This window comes from Vicugna pacos, chromosome 1 (assembly GCF_048564905.1).
Source record: "Vicugna pacos chromosome 1, VicPac4, whole genome shotgun sequence".
NCBI classification, from domain to species: domain Eukaryota; kingdom Metazoa; phylum Chordata; class Mammalia; order Artiodactyla; family Camelidae; genus Vicugna; species Vicugna pacos.
In genome coordinates this window covers 75,673,674-75,693,175 of record NC_132987.1, presented here as the reverse complement: position 1 = coordinate 75,693,175, position 19,502 = coordinate 75,673,674, and the positions used below count along the sequence as shown (strand labels likewise).

The 19,502-nt window shown below is 33.6% G+C and overlaps 1 long non-coding RNA gene across 4 annotated transcripts in view; it reads right to left on the bottom strand.

Moving 5' to 3' along the window:
* LOC140697650 (uncharacterized) overlaps positions 1-12,796 on the bottom strand; it is a 43,997-nt gene extending 31,201 nt beyond the window's left edge. For 3 of the 4 annotated variants that reach the window (XR_012074834.1, XR_012074830.1, XR_012074823.1), the window contains exons 1-2: positions 12,614-12,648; positions 12,060-12,536 (exon numbers count right to left, since the gene is read on the bottom strand). This is a non-coding gene — a long non-coding RNA (uncharacterized lncRNA). Of the gene's footprint in view, positions 1-12,059; positions 12,537-12,613 lie in introns of all 4 variants that reach the window. The other variant, XR_012074826.1, reaches the window with a different exon arrangement.
* Between the last annotated feature and the right edge of the window lie 6,706 nt (positions 12,797-19,502).

Below are 19,502 nucleotides of genomic sequence, written 5' to 3'. Positions count from 1 at the left end.
TAAGACTCACACATGACTCAGTTGTCTACTTGTGTTTATCTAATCCCAGATCCCTTACATTTCTTCAAGACATTTCTGATTAATTAATATCTCCCTATGTCAGTGACCTGAATAAAACCATCTTATTAATTGTTGCATTTTGTCTTTTAGGACATTCTGGTTTTTATGAGCCCCATGGTATGCCAGAAGCTGTTCTACAAATGGTGAGTAATTTCTGCTGTACTCTAAAAATGTTGTACTGAGCATTTTTTCATGTGCCTTTTGATCATTTGTATGTCTTCCTTGGAGAATTGCTTGTTCAGGTCTTCTGCCCATTTTTGGATTGGGTTGTTTATTTTTTTCTTATTGAGTCGTATGAGCTGCTTATATATTCTGGAGATCAAGCCTTTGTCGGTTTCATTTGCAAAACTTTTCTCCCATTCCGTAGGTTGTCTTTTTGTTTTACTTATGGTTTCCTTTGCTATGCAGGAGCTTGTAAGTTTCATTACGTCCCATTTGTTTATTCTTGCTTTTATTTCTTCTAGGAGAAAATGTTTGAGATGTATGTCAGATAATGTTTTGCCTATGTTTTCCTCTAGGAGGTTTATTGTATCTTGTCTTATGTTTAAGTCTTTGATCCATTTTGAGTTGATTTTTGTGTATGGTGTAAGAGAGTGTTCTAGCTTCATTGTTTTACATGCTGCTGTCCAGTCCAATTTTCCCAACACCATTTGCTGAAGAGACTGTCTTTATTCCATTGTATATTCTTGCCTCCTTTGTCGAAGATGAGTTGACCAAAAGTTTGTGGGTTCTTTTCTGGGCTCTCTGTTCTGTTCCATTGGTCTATATAAGAAAACAGTGTGGAGATTCCTCAAAAGACTAGGAATAGACTTACTGTATGACCCAGGAATCCTACTCCTGGGCTTGTATCCAGAAGGAACCCTACTTCAGGATGATACCTGCACCCCAATGTTCATAGCAGCACTATTTACAATAGCCAAAACATGGAAACAGCCTAAATGTCCATCAACAGGTGACTGGATAAAGAAGGTGTGGTATATTTATACAATGGAATACTACTCAGCCATGAAAACCGACAACGTAACGCCATTTGCAGCAACAAGGGTGCTCCTGGAGAATGTCATTCTAAGTGAAGTAAGCCAGAAAGAGAAAGAAAAATACCATATGAGATCGCTCATATGTGGAATCTAAAAAACAAAAACAAACAAACAAACAAACAAAAACAAAGCATAAATTCAGGACAGAAATAGACTCATAGACATAGAATACAGACTTGTGGTTGCCAGGGGGGTGGAGGGTGGGAAGGGATAGACTGGGATTTCAAAATTGTAGAATAGATAAGCGAGATTACACTGTATAGCACAGGGAAATATACACAAAATCTTATGGTAGCTCACAGAGAAAAAAATGTGACAATGAGTGTGTATATGTCCATGAATGACTGAAAAATTGTGCTGGACACTGGAATTTGACACAACATTGTAAAGTGATTATAAATCAATAAAAAATGTTAAAAAAAACTGATACCAATGGAAAATAAAAAAATAAAGAAAAATGTTGTACTATTATTACTTTAAATTATTTTTAATTTTTAGAGTATTAGTTGGTTTTGATATTAAGAATGATGTCAAACTACATAAACCTTTTCTACATCTATTGAGATCCTGGTTTTCTACTACTAATGTAATATATATATAGTACATGAAATCAATTTCTAATATTAAACCAATAACATGTAAGGATATTTTTTACTTGATGGTATAGATTAGTCTTTCATTATATTATTTAATTTGAATGCTTAGTGTTATGTGCTTGCATTCATTCATCTGTGAGTCTTTTTTTTGGTAAATGTAACAATATTTTATGAGCTAGATGCATTAGGTTCATTTCAGTAGGTTCATGAAGTGAGTTGTAAAGTGTACCATATTTTTCCTGCTCTAAAATATTTTATAATGTGGAAATTATCAATTTCCTAAGATTTTGAAAGAAGTATTCAGTAAAAGTGCATCTTACTTGTTCTTTTTTGTTTGGTAAATATATGTTTAATATCAGTAACACATTTTAATTATGCTACTTGTCTAGCTATTACATTTTGAGTCAATTTTAAAAATTTATTTTATAGGAAACAAGATTTTAATGAAATTTTAAAAATTGTTAGTATGCATTTGCATATTTTATTATAATTAATAACTATATATATTTACATTTTCTTCTCAGTCTTAGGGAATTATGGTTACAAAACAGTGCAAATACTAGGGATCTTACAAAGTAATGGTCATGATATAACTAACACTTTGGGCAGTTCAAAGAGAGAAAGGGAGAAAATACTAAGAAATATTTCATAGTTTTTAAAGATTTTGGATAAAATATTCATATTCTTAGAGTTTATATATTTGGCTTAGACTTTTGGGGTAATTTAAAAACATAAACTCAAATGTTTAATGCTTTACATAAATTTTATTGTTAGAGTTTGAAAGCAAGATAGATCTGGTATTTATCAATCTTTTCAAAGAGAGAAGAAAAGTTTATTTACCCTGATCTGAATCCCATCTTTTGAATCCTCTTACCCACCCATCCCTTTGTGGGAGGGAGAAGGTTGTTAGAATTATCCCAGGATGACTGACAGTGGAGCTGTCCATCGCACTGAAAGGTAAAGGCTACTCTTGTACAGGGCTGCAGCCTGATCTTTTGGCCTCAGCTGAAATCATATGAGTGTGGCAGCTGTGTATTTCCCATAAGTGGGGCAATGAAAGTGCAATCTCAATGGCTCAGTATAAAAGTCGGTTCATGTTTTTCATACTCCCAATCAAGATTCAAATAACATGGGTGTTTGATCTTATTCCAAGGTCATTTTGTCGTAGAAAAATATATACCAGTTTGTTAACAATGATTAAACCTTGATTTGGGGTTTCCAGATTGCTTTGCTAACTTCTGTTTTTATTATTTCTGTCTTCTGTTTTTCTATGATGATTGTATATTACCTGTGTATCAAAATAATGAGGAGAGGTATAAAATGAGCAAAAGACTACTGGTAGTATATCTGCTAAAACAGTTATAGAGATTTAATCAGGAAATTGAATTATTAGTGATTTTTCCTTTCTTCTAAAAATAGTAGTTAGGAAAAAGTTTTATAAAAAGAGCTAAGGGAAAAGCTACCAGAGGCGTAATGAATGTGATAAATTTGTTATGATGAACAGAAAGAGAAGAATATCCCACTCTACTTTTGATATTTACCAGCAACCTCCCAACACTGAAAATTTTTAAGCTTCCTCTCTCCTGGGTTTTTGCTCATGATTTCAAGTGTTAGTGCCCCACTTTATTTTGGCTTTGAATGTTAGTTTTGTTTTTCCTAAACCCCTATCTCTTTTTATTTGTATTCAGTTTTCAGGATCTCAAGCTCCCAAACTCTCTATAACCACTGCTCACATGATGGATGTTCCCCTCTACCAATTTATTCATCACTGTCACTTTACAGTCATTTAAAATGAGGAAGTCTTTCACACTCTCAGAGTAGGATATCTCTGGGGATTACTGTAACTGATCAATTAGCATTTGAGCAATCTTGTTATAAATCATCTCAAATGCATTATAAAATGCAAGCTGTTTGAAATAAATAGTAAAGTTTAACAAATGTTTATTAATAATGCTTCAGAGTAAATAAGTGATGTAAGCACCAGTACAAGACTAGGAAGAGCAAGCTTTGTTAAATTTGTGTTTAAGAAGTAGCTAATCAAGCTGTTTCCACAAATTGAGGAATGTGGGTCATTTAAGACGAATGAACTGTTTTCTAAAATCAATAAATTATAGAATAATGAGAAAAACAGTTTGTGTCCTCCGTGGGTACATGAATGCTTTTCTGGGGACTGCTTTGCTCAATTATTTGAAGAAAAGATTGGAACTCTCCTTTGAAGGGAAACCAAATTAGAACTGTGTCAAAATTCCACAGCAGCCAGTCTCCTGGGGCTCTTGTGAAACAGTCACTCCTTGGATTTTGGTATTGTTCCCTGTGTCGCAGTTAAGTTGATGCCATTTAGGAATTTTTCAGAAATTAAAGATGAGTACTCATGTGTTTCTGCAGTTTTGACTACTGGATTGTATGGATACAGGTATGGATTAGAAGTTGTCACCAGGTTAAGTCTCTCTATTTATATTTTACTTCTTTCCTTTATGTGGATTGGGCAGTATACAATGCAAGTGATTTTCCATATGTGTGTGTGTGTGTATGTATATAAATTATTTGTGTGTGTTATTTATAGATCAAATGAGGATGCCAGACACAAACAAATATGAAATGGATCTGCTCCCGGATTTAGTTATTTCACTCTGACCACTAGAATCATGCATGTAAGAGGTAGAGATAAGGCACCTTGTCCAGGCTCCTAGTTATTGTAACAAGACCAGCCATGTTTTTTGTTTGTTTGTTTTTATACAGGCTTACTGAAAATAGGAAAGGCTTTTTGTAGAAATAGATAAAGCTCATCCTATACTGTTGTACAGTTAACTTTACATAATTATGAGCTACAAAGTGTAAACAGTGGACTGGTTACTTCCTATTTCATCTTAAAGAAGAGATAAACCATCTCCAGTGAGCTCAGGAGAAAGGTTTCTGTTCTGGATTTCTTATTCAGACTTTCAAGCAATCTTCCTATGTGTTCCAGAAATACTAGTTTCTAATTTAAGAGTCCTATTTCTAGACTGAGTGTTTTTATGTTCACTTCTGGACTTGCTTGAAGTACAGTCTGTTCTGAGTATTAATCATTTAATTTCTGTGAAAGCTGTGGTTCTTCTCTTGGAAGCTCTGTAAATAGGTAGCTTTGTCAGTTGGTGCTGGTTGCGAGGTGGTAAAGTTCTAGGTCTTTCTCTACTACCTGAGTGCTAACTGCTACAGTGTGTTCCCTTTGCTTTGATCATTACTTTATAAGAACCATGGTGTTTGGAGGGTTATTGTAAGTTCATATAATGGGGGCACAATATTTTTTTGACATAGAATCGCAGCTGAAAATCTATTTCCTCATTGGGGTGGGGACCTTGATTAAAACATCATTCCTAGTGGCAGCCACTTAGGGTGTTGTTAGTTATTTCACATCTGTGGTTACATGAGCCACCAGTCTCTCTGCTTTCTGCTCAGAGGTTTGACCTAGTGGCCAAAAATGAGATGAGGAAACCAGAAGCCAAGTTCATATGGATTAACAACCAAAGTACCAGCTAGCTCTGAGAAGCATTATTTAATGGTAAAAATAAAATGCCAGTGGGCCAAGAGGCATTTCTAGGACAGCAAGCAATCAGCTACATCTGGATTTTAGGTATGAGGGAGTGTGTTCTGAATGGTGATGGTTATAAGTCAATGGAGAGAATGAATGAATGCATGCATGAGGCAGGGAGGAAGAGAATGCCAATCTTGTTTGCCCAATTTCTGTAAATGCTGACTAAAGCATTGGGATGAACTTGAGTAGGAATTTAGGACATCAGAGAACCAGGATTTAAGGAACTAAAAAAAACAGAAATGAACAAAACCAAGGCTGGCTGACAGATTAATCTATGAAAACTGTTAAAATGTAAGCATTCTTCTGAAGGTCATCTAGTAGGAGATGCTCTTTCAGTTGTGAGAATCAGAAAACTTACTCCAGAAAGAAAATTAAAAGATGGATATTATTTTAAAAATTAATACAGCTTATAGAATCCAAAGACTTGAAGGAGAGTACAATTGGGTTTCTTGTGATTATAATTAACAATGCTGTATTATATACATGAAAGTTTCTAAGACTAAATCCTAAACGTTTTCATCACACAAAAAAAGTAATACTAATTGTTTGACATGATAGAGGTGTTAGCTAATGCTATGGTAATAATCATTTTGTAATATATAGATGTATCAAATCAACGTGTGGTACACTTTACACTTATACAATGTTATGTATGTCAGTTATATCTCAATAAATCTGTATTAAAAAGGACTTAGTTTATGATACTGGTGCGTTGGTGGGAGTATCAAGGAAGAGGAACTAATGGGTGGTGAGACACTGCTTCTTAGGAATGGAATTTCTCATGGTTTCATGCTCACTAGAATCACCTGGTAGAGAAAGCTGTTACACCTGGGAGGTGTCAAAGACTGCCAGTGCTTGCTGGATCAGCTTAACAAAGATCATAATTTAATGAGTATATGGTGGTATCTTTTTAATGATATATTTTTAAAGCTACTTGCAGTTGAGAATCACTGAATTGGAGTTCAGACTTACAAACTTCTTCTAGCATTTGCGCAATCTGATCTGACGCCATTTCCCTGGCACCCACAGGACACCTGTAACGTGACTTACTCTCATCATTTTCTTCCTGTGGCGGATTGTGCATATACAGTAAGTTTTGTGTTTGATATGGTTGGAAGTTTTACAGTGAGATAAGTAAAAAAATGACAACACCATAATCAATTTTTAAAGTATGTTTTTAGGAAACTCAGAATGCTATTTCATTTTTAATTGGACCTACCAACTGTACCATTCCCCCTTTCCCTTGAGAAAAAGAAAATATAATTTACATTAATACAGCAAATTGAATGTTTGAACATTTCTTTCATTTTTGTCTTAACCTCCTATAGTTCTCAGTGATTTGACTGGCAGCTGGTATCTGTTGATAAGTGTGACAATGCTATGAGTCATATTATTCAAGTTATACCATAGTATGCCTTTTTAAGTAAAAGTAATAGTTGTAAAAGTTTTACTTCTTACTAGTTACATATAGATAAGTCCAGGTGGTACAGGATTTATCTCAGAGTCCAGGAGATGGGATTGAATCAATCTACCATTATTTGCACCTGGAATCCTCAGCTATAATCATAAGTCAGTAGTGCTGATTGGTTAAGAAGATAAGCTTTTGTGTTGGGTATGTGTGACCAGCTCTTAGCTCCGTCACGCATTTTCTTTTGTCCCTGAATGTTTTTATTCTCTCTGGGCTTTTCATTCCTCACATATAAAATTAGGATAGTTATAATCATCTCATGCACAGGATTAATAGTGTGCACATGGCACATAGTGGGTCTTCAGCGAGTTGGCTGTTATTTGATTAATATTTTTGATGTTGGCTTCTTATATAGTTAGGTTAGACCTATGCATAATACCCTAACTGCCTAACTGAAAGGCTATCTCCAGTGCCTCTCCTGTATCCCAAAGTCAAGTGGGATCTACCATAAAAATATTGATATACCTGTATACTTAATAATTTATTATGCCCCTTCAATGTGCTGAGTTTCTAATATCATCAGGGACCCTGTACCTATTTTACCTAAATTATCTTAATAGAAAATAAAATAAAAGTTCTAAATAATAATTGCTTTAACTCTCCCATGTGAAATGCCTCCACTGCAATATATTGAAATTTTTTAAAAAGATTCAAGTCAAGAACACATTTTCCTCTGGGAAGATTTATATCAGTGTCCTCAAAATGGTTATCTCTGGGTGAATATTATGGGCATTTAAATTTTCTTCTTCTATCTTGTATTTTCTGATTATTCTAAACTAAGTGATTATTTTTAAGTAAAAGTGATTTTTAATTAGTAACACATTACCTTCACCTTGGTATTGTAACTTTGATTATCATGCCACGAAATTTACTCTATATGGTGATTAAGCCACATAACTTTGAAATGTAGAAAGTACTTAAGTCGATGTTAGACTAACAGAAAATATTATATTCTGTTGAGAAAAGTCTCAAATTCTGTTGAGAAAGTTAAAACTATTGTTGGAGCTTACATTATAGGTGTTCTTGACATTAATTGGATATGCATTGAGTGAACGTAGTGTGCACATGGCACATAGTGGGTGAACATACCTTATGTAAATTTAATGTTCAAAGTTTGAAAGGAACATTTTTCTTGAGTCTGAAAACTTTAAATACTCAACAAAAGACTTAAAAACAATTTTACGCCTTGGGGGAAAATATAACACCTAGAAGCTGTCACTAGGCTCTTTTTAGGGCTTTATTTTATCACGTGAGGTGGACATTTGTTCCAAATTAATTGCTGCTTTTCAGTTTTTATACAGTGCATGTGTATTTTATGTCTCCCTTGCTTTGAGGGTTTTAAAACAAATGAACGTAATAGACTGCTTTGGATAAGATTCAAACTTTTTGGCAGACTCCTGAGTAACAAGAGCCAGTACTTAATCAAATAGTATGTTTGAGTCTCTTAGCTTTTTTTCAAGCTTTGAACCAGTGCTCTTTAACTTAACTGCCCATCCATCTTTCATGTAAACTTTTATTGCTTTTTAAGTGATAATATGTTATAAAGAAAATAGTACCTATCAGTAATTTAAATGCCCTTTTCTTAGAGTGTTTCTATTTTCAACGTTGATTTCTATTCATGTCAATATTTTACATTGTGTCATAGAAAGCAAACATCAGAATGAATTTTTTTCATTTTTATGCACACTGTTGACACTTTCACAAGTTAAAATCTTTGAGATGTTTGTTAATACAAATATTTTCTTACATACAAATACTATTTTGTTGAGTAAGTGAAAACCTGAGGTTAAGAAGGAGCTTGATATATATATGAATATATTTATTGAATATATATAGAATACATATTTACATACATCCAAACACCTGATGATTTCTGTTCTCCATACAGTTAATTAAACCTGATTTGTAAAATCCCAACCATATTTTCTTATTCTAGATAAAGCTGTGGTATAGTAATAGAGACAAGAGTGAGATGGAGCAGAAAAGCCTCACAGATGCTTGTCAGAACTCAAAGTCTTTGGTATAAAAAAATGTCCATTTTGGTATTGCAACTCCAAGGACATGAAGTCCATTGTGACTAGTCATATGACTCTGTCCTGTGGTACCCTGCTGGGATACTGTTGCCATAGCATTGAAAGGCGAATCTAGCAACTAGTAGTGGTCTTCAGATGCTCTCTGCAATGGCAAATGATGTATCATTTTTTTCTAATAAAAATTATGTAAATATGTCCCCCCAGAATTCTTGGGTCCACTTCATATTGATTACCAAGAATTGCTAATTATTTGAAACAATGAAGGAGGGTTATTTTAACATGGACACACTTTGTTCTGTTTATTACATTTATGTTGCCTCCTCAAGAACGAATAATGAATTAAATTGGGAATGAATAAGTTCAGTTTAGAGAGAAAAGTTAAAGCCTGTGAATATAAGCCTATTTCTCAAGTAACTTGTTGAACCCATACATTTCACTTAAGGTTAAAAGTGTGTTTATGTAAGTTATTAGGGTATTCTGAGCATCAATGGTGATGTGTATGTTTATAATTCCTGTCAAACATTCAGGTTGTTAATGTTAGTATATACTGGGCTAGTAGAATACATGTGTAAAAGGATAATACATGTTTTCTAAAAATATATTCTCAATATTACTGCACTATATAAATCAAATCTGACTTACAGTCACCAGAGGAAGCATTGAAACTGATATAAAACTACTTTCTACACTCTAACTGAGAGAATAATGCATCAACTCATGTATCCAGAGAGACTTCAAAACTCTGCTTGCCTAGTAAATTGTTTGTGCCCAAGCTGGGCTAAACTAATTAACTCGAAGTAATCTCTACCAAGAAATACATCAAAGGCCCTCTGAATCTTTGAAAATTTAAGGTTGAAATTGTAATCTTTCATGGATAATGTAACAAATATTTTTACATCCTAAATATACTAAATTGGCCACCACTGAACCAAACATGCAAGACACAAATAACCTCCAAATTTAGATGTAATTAATATATTAAACTACCTATGAATACAAAGCACTTACAGTTCACATATATTTTAAAAATTGGAATCTACCTTCTGTAGAAAACTGAGATCAGTGTATTTTAACTTTTGCTCTCTTAAGTTAAATAAACATAGTATATTCCCTGACCACTTTATTGCTTTAAAATCATTTGGATGCTCTTATGTTTTGTACACTGGTGTATCTTCTGAAAATCCCTATATTTCTATTACAAGACAAAGAATAAATCAAGTACACTTTCCTTCAAATTTGTTAAATGTAAATTGAATTTTAACTCTGTAAAATGCCTTCTGAGTTATTTCGAAATTACTAAAGTAAGAAATGAAAATATTTGCTAACTGTAATTGTGCATTGTAGCAGTCACTGGGTGGTAGGCACTTTCTGTAATCGAATCCTCATAAGGAACAAGTAGTAAACATTTTAATCTGAAGAACTGGTATCATTTCCTTTCTTAAGAGTTTGGTAGAATTTTCCAGTAAAAGGATATGGGCCTATGCTCTACCATTATGGAATGTTACTAATTATTAATTCAATGTATTTAGTAGGTATTGGACTATGCAGATAACCTGTTTTTCCTTATGTGAGTTTTGGTAGTTTGTGTCTTTTAAGGAATTGATCCTTTTCATCTAGGTTATAGTATTTATGGGAATGTAGTTTTTGTTTTGTTTTTTTTACAGTATTCCTTTATTATCCTTTAATGTCTACAGGACCCATAGTGATGACCCTCTTTTTCATTTACAATAGTCTTAACTTGTGTCTTCTCTCTTTTTTATTATTCAGCTTGGCTGCAGTTTTATTAATTTTATTTCAGATAACCAATTTATCAATTCTTTTCAAATAACTAGGTTAAGTTTCATTGATTTTCTCTATTGATTTCCTGCTTTCAATTTCATTGTTTTCTGCTCTGATTTTTATTATTTTTTATGCTTGCTTTAGACCTAAATTGTTCTTCTTTATCTAGTTTCCATAGGTGTAAGCTGAGATTATTGATTCAGAGTTTTCTTTTCTCATATATGCATTTAATACAAATTTCCCTTTAAGCACAATGTGCATTCACTGCTCTCATAAATTTTGATAAACTGTATTTAAATTTTTATTTAGTACAAAGTTTGTTAAATTTATTTTGAGACTTTTTTGACCTAGTATTATGTAAAAGTGTGTCATTTTATCTCCAAATTTAAGAATTTTCCAACTTTCTGTTGCTGATATCTAGTATTTAATTTTGATTTAATTCCATTGTGATCTGAGAGTGTATTCTGTGTGATTTCTATTCTTTCAAATTTGTTGAGATGTGTTTTATGACCTACAGTGTGGTTTTCTGAATTTCCACATGAGTCTGTGAAGGATACGCTGCTGTCGCTACATGAAATACATCATAGGTGTCGTCATAACTAGACTGAGTTGACTGAGAGTGCTCTTCAGGGCAACTTTGTTCTTCCTGATTATCTGCCTGCTTGGTCTGTCAGTCACCGAAAGAGGAGCCTTGAAGCCATTAACTATAATCATGTATTTGTTGACTTATCTTTTCAATTCTAGCAAATTTTGTTACCATACATTCTAATTATCCCTTGTTAGGTGTATACATGTTAAGGATCATTGTCTTACTGAGACCTGATGCCTTTATCAATATGTAATGTTTCTCTATCCCTGATGATTTTCCTTGTTCTTAACTTTCCTTGGCTTTGTGTGAAATTAATATGGCTACTCTATACTTTCCTTTGCCTAGTGTTATCATAGTATATCTTCCCCAGTTCCTTTACTTTTAACCTACTGGAATCCATTTATGTTAAAATAGATTTCTTATAGATAACATATAGTTGTATACAGTTAGGACTTTAAAAATTTATCCACTCTCATAAGTTTTGTATTTCAATTGGTATATTTATACTGCTGACAGTCAGAGTGTTAGTTGGATTAATTCCCACCAAGTTTGAAATTGTTTTCTATTTGTTGCACTTTCTTTGCTTCTTTCCCCCTGCCTTTTCGGTTTTAATAGAGCATTTTTTACAGTTCTATTTTATTTCTTTTCGTAGCACATAAATTGCACTTCTGTCTCAGTCTTTTTAGTGACTGCTCTAGACTTTGCAATACACACTTTAAACTAATCTAAATCCATCTTCTGATAGCTCAGTTACCACTTCACGTGCCGTGCAGATACTTCATAACCGTACTCCCAGTTCCTTCCTTACATCCCTTGTAATACAGACGTCTTTCATTTCATTTATCCATATGCTGTACCACCCAATACTTCAAACAAAAGTTACCTTTTAGATAAATTAACAATAAAAAAGCTGGATTTTATTTTACCTGATTTACTTCTTCGTTTTTCCTGTGCTCTTCCTTTACTTACGTACGTCTGAATCCATGTCCTGTGTCATTTTCCTTCTCCCTTAAGAACTCTTTATCATATCTGGGGGGACAGATGTGCTCCTGATGAACTTCAGTTTTACTTTTCTGAGAAAGTCTTTATTTCTCCTTCATTTTGGCATTCTTTTTTATTCAAGTATAGCCAGTTTACAATGTCATGTCAATTTCTGATGTACAGAATAATGTTTCAGTCGTAATTATACATACATGTATTCACTTTCATATTCTTTTTATTTCTCTTTCAGTTTTGGAAGATAATTTCACTGGATATAGAATTCCAAGTTTATTTGTTTACTTTCTTTCAATATTTTAAATATTTTACTCCACTCTCTTCTTGTTTGCATGGTTTCTGAGAAGGCCACTGTAAATCTTACACTTGGTCTTTTGTTTGGCCTCTTTCAAAATTTTTCCCTTTGTCTTTAATAATGGAGAAAATGACATTTTAGTTACAACCCTCTCCTCTGACAACCCCCCTCCTCCCCACCAACACTGACCAGATAATTGACCAATCCAGGATGTCAGTTGCTGGTTGGGTTCCAGGTAGAATGTCGGGGAGTCCCCTGGGGCTTGTTGTGGCTGGTGGCTCCACGGTAACTGGGCAGAGCCCTGTGGTGGGTCAGTGCAATGGAGGGGCTGCCATCCTCTGTGGAGCTTGGCTTTGGGCTGATCCTTAGGAAGCTGAGTGTGGTCCTAGTTTTGCTGCTGCCCAATGGCCTGTGTTCTCAGTTCGTGTTCCGGAGTCTCCACTGGGAGACAGCGTTGAGTCTGCCTGTCCTCACCTTATTGCTGGGTGTTTTATTTACTTCCAGACTTATTCAGTCTGTTAGAAGTCAACTTAATGGAGGACATGAAAAGCAACTGGCAAAAACACTGGCTGCACAGATTGATGAGAAATGTCACCTCATCGACCAGCTTTGTATGGGCTAAAAAGGAATGTGCCAAGATGGAGACAACTTTAAAGAAGGCCAGGCTAGAGAAGGAGCCAGCAAATATACCCAGCCTCGCTGACACTTACAGAAAGTTGATGATGGTCAAACTGAGTATGGGGAAGGAAATCAATTTTCTCGTCTGAGAACTGAAGAAAGAGAGATCCCTGCAGTCTACACAAGAAGAGATGGCGGAGATGCTAAAAGTGCTCAAGTTCCAGGAGGAGGTCATGAGAATCAGCACATCACAAGGGGCTTTTACAAACAAGCCAGGGGGCCAAGCACCAAGTCCTGACAGTCCCTTTCCCAGGAGTGGGCCCTCTATTAAAGCTGTGCTCAGGCCCCTCAAACTGCTAGGCTGCATTCACTCACTCAGTCAGCTCTCCACCTGAGCTGCACTGAGGCCAGTGGATGGAGGGCAATCCCCTCCTTTGGACCAGAGTTCCTCCAACTTTACAAGTGAGTATGGCAGTGAATTCCTTCACAGTCAACATCTCTCATCTAAAATATATTGGAATTCCCATAACACACCACGAAGCATGGGGCTTTTTTTTATATTCAGCAAATGTTTGGATTATCTCTTATTAGTTGTGAAAGAAATGTTGTAATTGAGACTGATCCTCTACTTAGTTTGAATCTATATTAAGCCTCATTTCTCAAGACAGTTTGGTAACTATTATATATCAGCAATGTAAGTTATTTTTATTCTGTGTCCAATACTGCATTATAATTTGAAAATGTATGCAGTTTGTCAATATAAACTTTTAGATAGCCATAGAATTTATTTCTAGAGTTTAATTCTGAAGTTGTAAGTTTAAGTCAAAGAGCCTTTCTTTACCTGAGTATGTATAGTTTTTAAAAAAACAGATGAACTTTTTTAAGATGAGGTTTAATTGTACTCTTAAAAGAAACTTTTATCATTTAATTTTTATATTCTGCTATAACAATATCCATAATAAAAATTAATTTGATAAATTATTTTTTTCTCTTTGTCTTTAATTTTCTGCCATTTGAATATTATATACCTACATGTTTTTTTTTTAATCCCACTTAGTGTTCAGTGAGCTCCCTGGATCTGTGGTTTTGTGTGTGTCATTAATTTTGGAAAAATTTTGGCCATTATTTTACTCAACTATTTCTTGTGATTCATTCAATCTTTATTCTCCTTCTGGTATTCCAATTACACATGCAATATACCTCTTGAAATTGTTCCACAGTTCACAGATGGGCTGGTCCATTTAGAAAAAATTGTTTCCTTTTCTTTTTACTTTAGTTTGGGAAATTTCAATTGACATGTCTTTAAGCAAACTAATTCTTTCCTTGACTGTGCCCAGTCTACTAATGAGTCCATCAAAGACATACTTCATTTCTTTTACAATGTTCTTTTCTTTTAAAATTTCTGTTGTTTTTCTTTTCTTTTCTTTTTAATAGAGGTACTGGATATTGAACCCAGGACCTCGTGCATGTTAAGCATGTACTCTATCACTTGAGCTATATATACCCTTGTCCCTTACAATGTTCTTAATTTCTAGCATCTCCTTTTGATTCTTTCTTAGAATATCAATCTCTCTGCTTACATTACTAATTCATTCTTCCATGTTGTCTGCTGTTTCTGTTAGAGCTCTTTAACATTTTAATCATAGTTATTTAAAATTCTCTATTTGATAATTTCAATATATATCATATCTTAGTGTGGTTCTGACGCTTACTTTTTCTTTTTAGGCTGTAGAGTGTTGCTGTTTCTTTATTGTTTGTTTGTTTTTGCCTCTTAGCATGGCTTGTAATTTTGGTTAAAAGCCAGGCGTGATGTATTAGATAATAGGAACTGAGGTACAAGGCCTTTAATGTGAGGTTTGTGGCAATCTGGATAGGCGATGGGCTGTGTTTAGTGCTTGCTGTAACTTTAGGTGCCAGTTTTGTTCTAGCTTCAATTTGTGGCACCTTCAGATTTCTCCAGTATGCTTTTATTCCCCTCCCCCTGTTGTCTTTTGACTACCCTAAGAACTCCCCCTTAAACGAGTCTGTCTGACAATTTTTTTCAGCTGTAAGCTATTATTGTTATGCTTTACGTGATGGTAAGATATAGAAAGGGAAAGTGTTCTAGAATCTCATGATTAAATCTCTTTTAGTGCCTATGTCCCTGGGCTGTGTCTTTGACAATAGTTTCTTAACTCTACCCAGCAATGAGACAGGAAGACTGGAAAGGGCTAGAGTTGTACAAAACTCCCTTTCCGGTAGAGTCTTTTCCCCTGATGGGTAGGCATGTGTTATGAAGAACACTTGGGGGCATATTTTAAAATCGGTTATTTTTGGTTTTTCATATAGGTGGTATCACATAGTATTATCCTTCTGTGTCTGGCTTATTTCACTTAGCATTTATGTCCTCCAAATTCAACAATATTGTCACAAATGGAAAGATCTTTTTAAGGCTAATATTCCATTCTCTCTCTCTCTCTCTCTCTCGCTCTCTCTCTCTCTCTCTACACACACACACACACACACACACACACACACACACAGCCCACATATTCTTTATCCATTCATCCATCATCCATCAATGGACATTTAGGTTGCTTCCATGTTTTGGCTACTGTGACTAATGCTTCAATGCAGACATAAATATTTCTTCAAGATGCTGATTTCAGTTCCTTTGAATATATACCCAAAGTAGGATTGCTGAGTCATAGAGTAGTTGTATTTTTGAGTTTTTAAGGAAACTCCATACTGTTTTCATAGTGGCTGCACCAATTTACATTCCTACCAACATGAACAAGAGTTCTCTTTTTTCCATATCCTCACTAATATTTGTTAGCTTTTTTTTTTTTTTGGTAATAACCATCTTAACTTACATAAGGTAATATCTCATTATGATTTTAATCTGCACTTCCCTGGTGGTTAGTGTTTTTGAACACCTTTTCATATACCTATTGACACTTTTGCATGTCTTCCTTAGAGAAATGTCTAGTCAGTTCCTTTGCCTATTTTTAAATCAGATTATTTGTTCTTTTCCTGTTGAGTTGAATGGTGGTTTCCAGAGGCTAGGGAGGAGTGGGAAACGGGGAGGGGTTTGTCAAAGTTTTAACTATAAGATGAATAAATACTAGAAATTGAGTATACAGCATAGAGTCCATAGTTAACAATACTGCATTGTATACTTAAAATTTTTCTAAGAGGTGAGATCTCATTTTATTGTTCTAATAATATATTATTATTATTATTATTATTATTATTATTATTATTATTTTAAAAGGGGGCAGAAAGAACTTTTGAAGGTCTTGGATATGGTTATGGCATAGAATGTAGTAATGGCTTCATGTGTATGTCCTTATCTCTAAATTATCAAGTTGTAAACATTAAATATGTAAAGCTTATATTGAAAAAAAGGGAAAAAAAGAGAAAATTTGTTACTTTTCTCCTCCTTCTGGGAGAGCCATGAGGGTATTTTTCTTTGCTTTGTAGCTAGAGAGTTTGGTGAATTTCTTGGAGGTAAAACCCATTAGAGTGTGGGGTCACTGTCAGGCTGTGACCCCTAATTGATTTTCATCCTCATTTTTTTCCGCACTCAGTCTCCAGCATTTTGTCTCTATTATTATTTAAGTGTTCGTGTCAGTGATGGCTCTAGTAGCATCTGCTCCACACAGATCTCAGCTATGTTTCTCTGTATTTACCTGTCTTTCCAGATTTCAGAGTAGCAGTTTGCCATGTAACCTCAATTCTCTGAAGGATCCAAGAAACGTTGTTGATTTTCAGTTTGTTTAGCTCCTTTCCAGTTGTAAGGAATGGAGTGATACTTCCAAGCTCCTTACATGTTAGAGCCAAAACCAGAACTGTGTTTTTTAGTTTTAAGCATATATGCACTTCATGTTTATTAATCTTGTGCCTGAGTGTTTAATGTTTTTTGATGTTATTATAAAAGGTACTTAAAATTTTTTTGATTTTTAATTATTCATATGCCTTTTGTTGTATGTGTCTTATTGTCTGGCTAGAAAGGTGAATAGGAGTAGTTAGAGCATACTTCCTTTGCCAGTTCTAGGGAGAAATATTCAGTCTTTCATCTTTATGTATGATGTTATTTGTTGGACTTTTTAAAAAAAATTTTCTCCATCACATTAAGAAAGTGTTCATTTATTCTGGTTTACTCAGAGATGTTATAAATGCATGTTGAATTCTGTCAAATGATTTTTAGTTTGTCTATATTCTGAATTACATTGATTGACACTTGAATGTTAAACCGTCCTTGCATTACCAGGATAAACCCCAATTACTCATAATGTATTATTCTTTTATACACACCTCGGTTCTGTATGCTTATAATTTATTGAGTAGCTTGTGTCTATGTTCATGAGAGATACCAGGTTGCAATTTTCATTTCTTTTAAAGCCTGTCTTTAGATATCAGAGTAATTCGGACTTCATATATTCAGTCAGGAAGTATTGTCTATTTCCTCTTCTGTTTTCTGTAGCAGCTTATATAAAATTTATATTCATTTTTTAATGTGTTACAATTCACCTGGGAAACCAAACAGGAGTTGTATTTTCTGTATTGGAAGGATATTAACTAAAATTTTAAAAATTTTAATAAATATATAATAATACAAGTAATCAATTTCCTGTTGAGTGTCTTGGTTCTTTTTGTCTTTCAAGGAATTAGGCCATTTAATTTAAATTGTTGAAGGTATGGCCATACATTTGTTCAAAGTGTTTTTATTATCTTTTTACTATTTCTAGACTCTGTAATGACCTCTTTTATTAATGATACTGATAATTTGTATTTTTCATTTTTATTTTATCTTTGTTAGTCTCACTTCAGTTTTTATCAATTTTATCAATTTCTTCAGAGAACTTGATTTTTCTGTTGTTTTTCTTTTTTTCCAATTTGATTGATTTATGCCTTTTAATATTTCCTTTCTTCTGTTTACTTTGGTTTTCATTTGCTCTCAGATTTCTTAAAGTAAACTTGTTTATTAATTTGAATTTTACCTTTTGAAAAAAATTAAGTATGTGATGCCACAGATTTTCTGATAGGCACAGCTTTAGCTACATAATATACTTTTTCATGTGTTGCATTTTCATTTCATTCAGTTCAAAATGTCTTAAAATTTCCTTGAGACTTCTGATCATTTCCATAAATTATATGGAAGTATATTGTTTAATTTGCAAATAATTTCAGATTTCCCAGGTATATTTTCTTATTGATTTCTAGTGTAAATATGTTATACACAAAGCATATATTTTATATGAGTTTAATTACTTAAATTTCTCAAGATTTTATGGCCCTGATTAAAGTCTGTCTTAGCTCATGTACTATGTCTGCTAGAAATGAATTTGTATTGTGCTCTTACTGGGTGTGGTTTTCTATAAAAGTTAATTGAATCTTAGTAGTTGATTGTGATGCACAATTTTTCTGTATCTTTGCTGATTTTCTGTTTAGCTTTTCTGTCAATTACTGGGAGAAGAGTGCTTAAGTCTCCAACTACAATGGTGGGTTTTGTCTATTTATTATTTTAGTTCTGTCAGATATCTTTTTATATTTTGTAACAATATTTGAAGGAAACCCATCATCATTTCTTCTTTGAATGACCCATTTATCATTATGTGATATCCCTATTTTTCTCCTAGAAATGTTCTTTGTTCTGTAGTCTGCTTTGTCTGAAAATAATATAGTCATTTCAGCATTATCTTGATTATTGCCTGCTTGGTATATTTTTTATTACTTTCAGCCAACTAAGTATTTGAAGTAAAATTTATTTATAGATTTCTAATTAGGGAAATTTTTAAAATCTACTTTGTCAATCTCTGTCTTAACACTGATATTTTTAGAGCATCTGCATTTAATGTGATTATTGACATGTTTAAATTTGACATTGAATTACTTGTTTTCTGTTTGTTCCTCTGTTTTCCAATTCCTTTTTTTCTCATTTCTCTCCTTTGTTTTCTTCCCTCTTATGGGTTACTTTTATTCTGAGTTGCCTACAGTATTTGAGGATAATTTTTATATATTTTTTTAACTTATTGGTTCCCCTAGGAATTACAAGATACATGTATAACTAATCACTGCCTTTTACTATCAACATTTTATTAGTAAAAGAGGAATATAGAAACCTTACTACATTAGAAGTTGTTTTACCGTCCACCATTAATGTTACCTTCATATACATTGAGAGTCACATCAGATAATGTTATAATACTTCTCTCATTAAAAAAAGCCATAAGGGGATAATTATAGCCCATTATACTTGACCTTATATTTACTCTTTTAATGCTCATATTTTTCTTTTTTCCCGATGCTCCATGTTTTCTTCTGTTATTATTTCCTTTCTTGCTATAGAACTTTATTTAGCATTTTGTTTATAGCAGGACTGCTGGTGACAAATCTCTTAGTTTTTTAATGGTCTGAGATTGTTATTATTTCTCCCAGTTAATGAAGGATATTTTATCTAGATATAAAATTTGAGGTT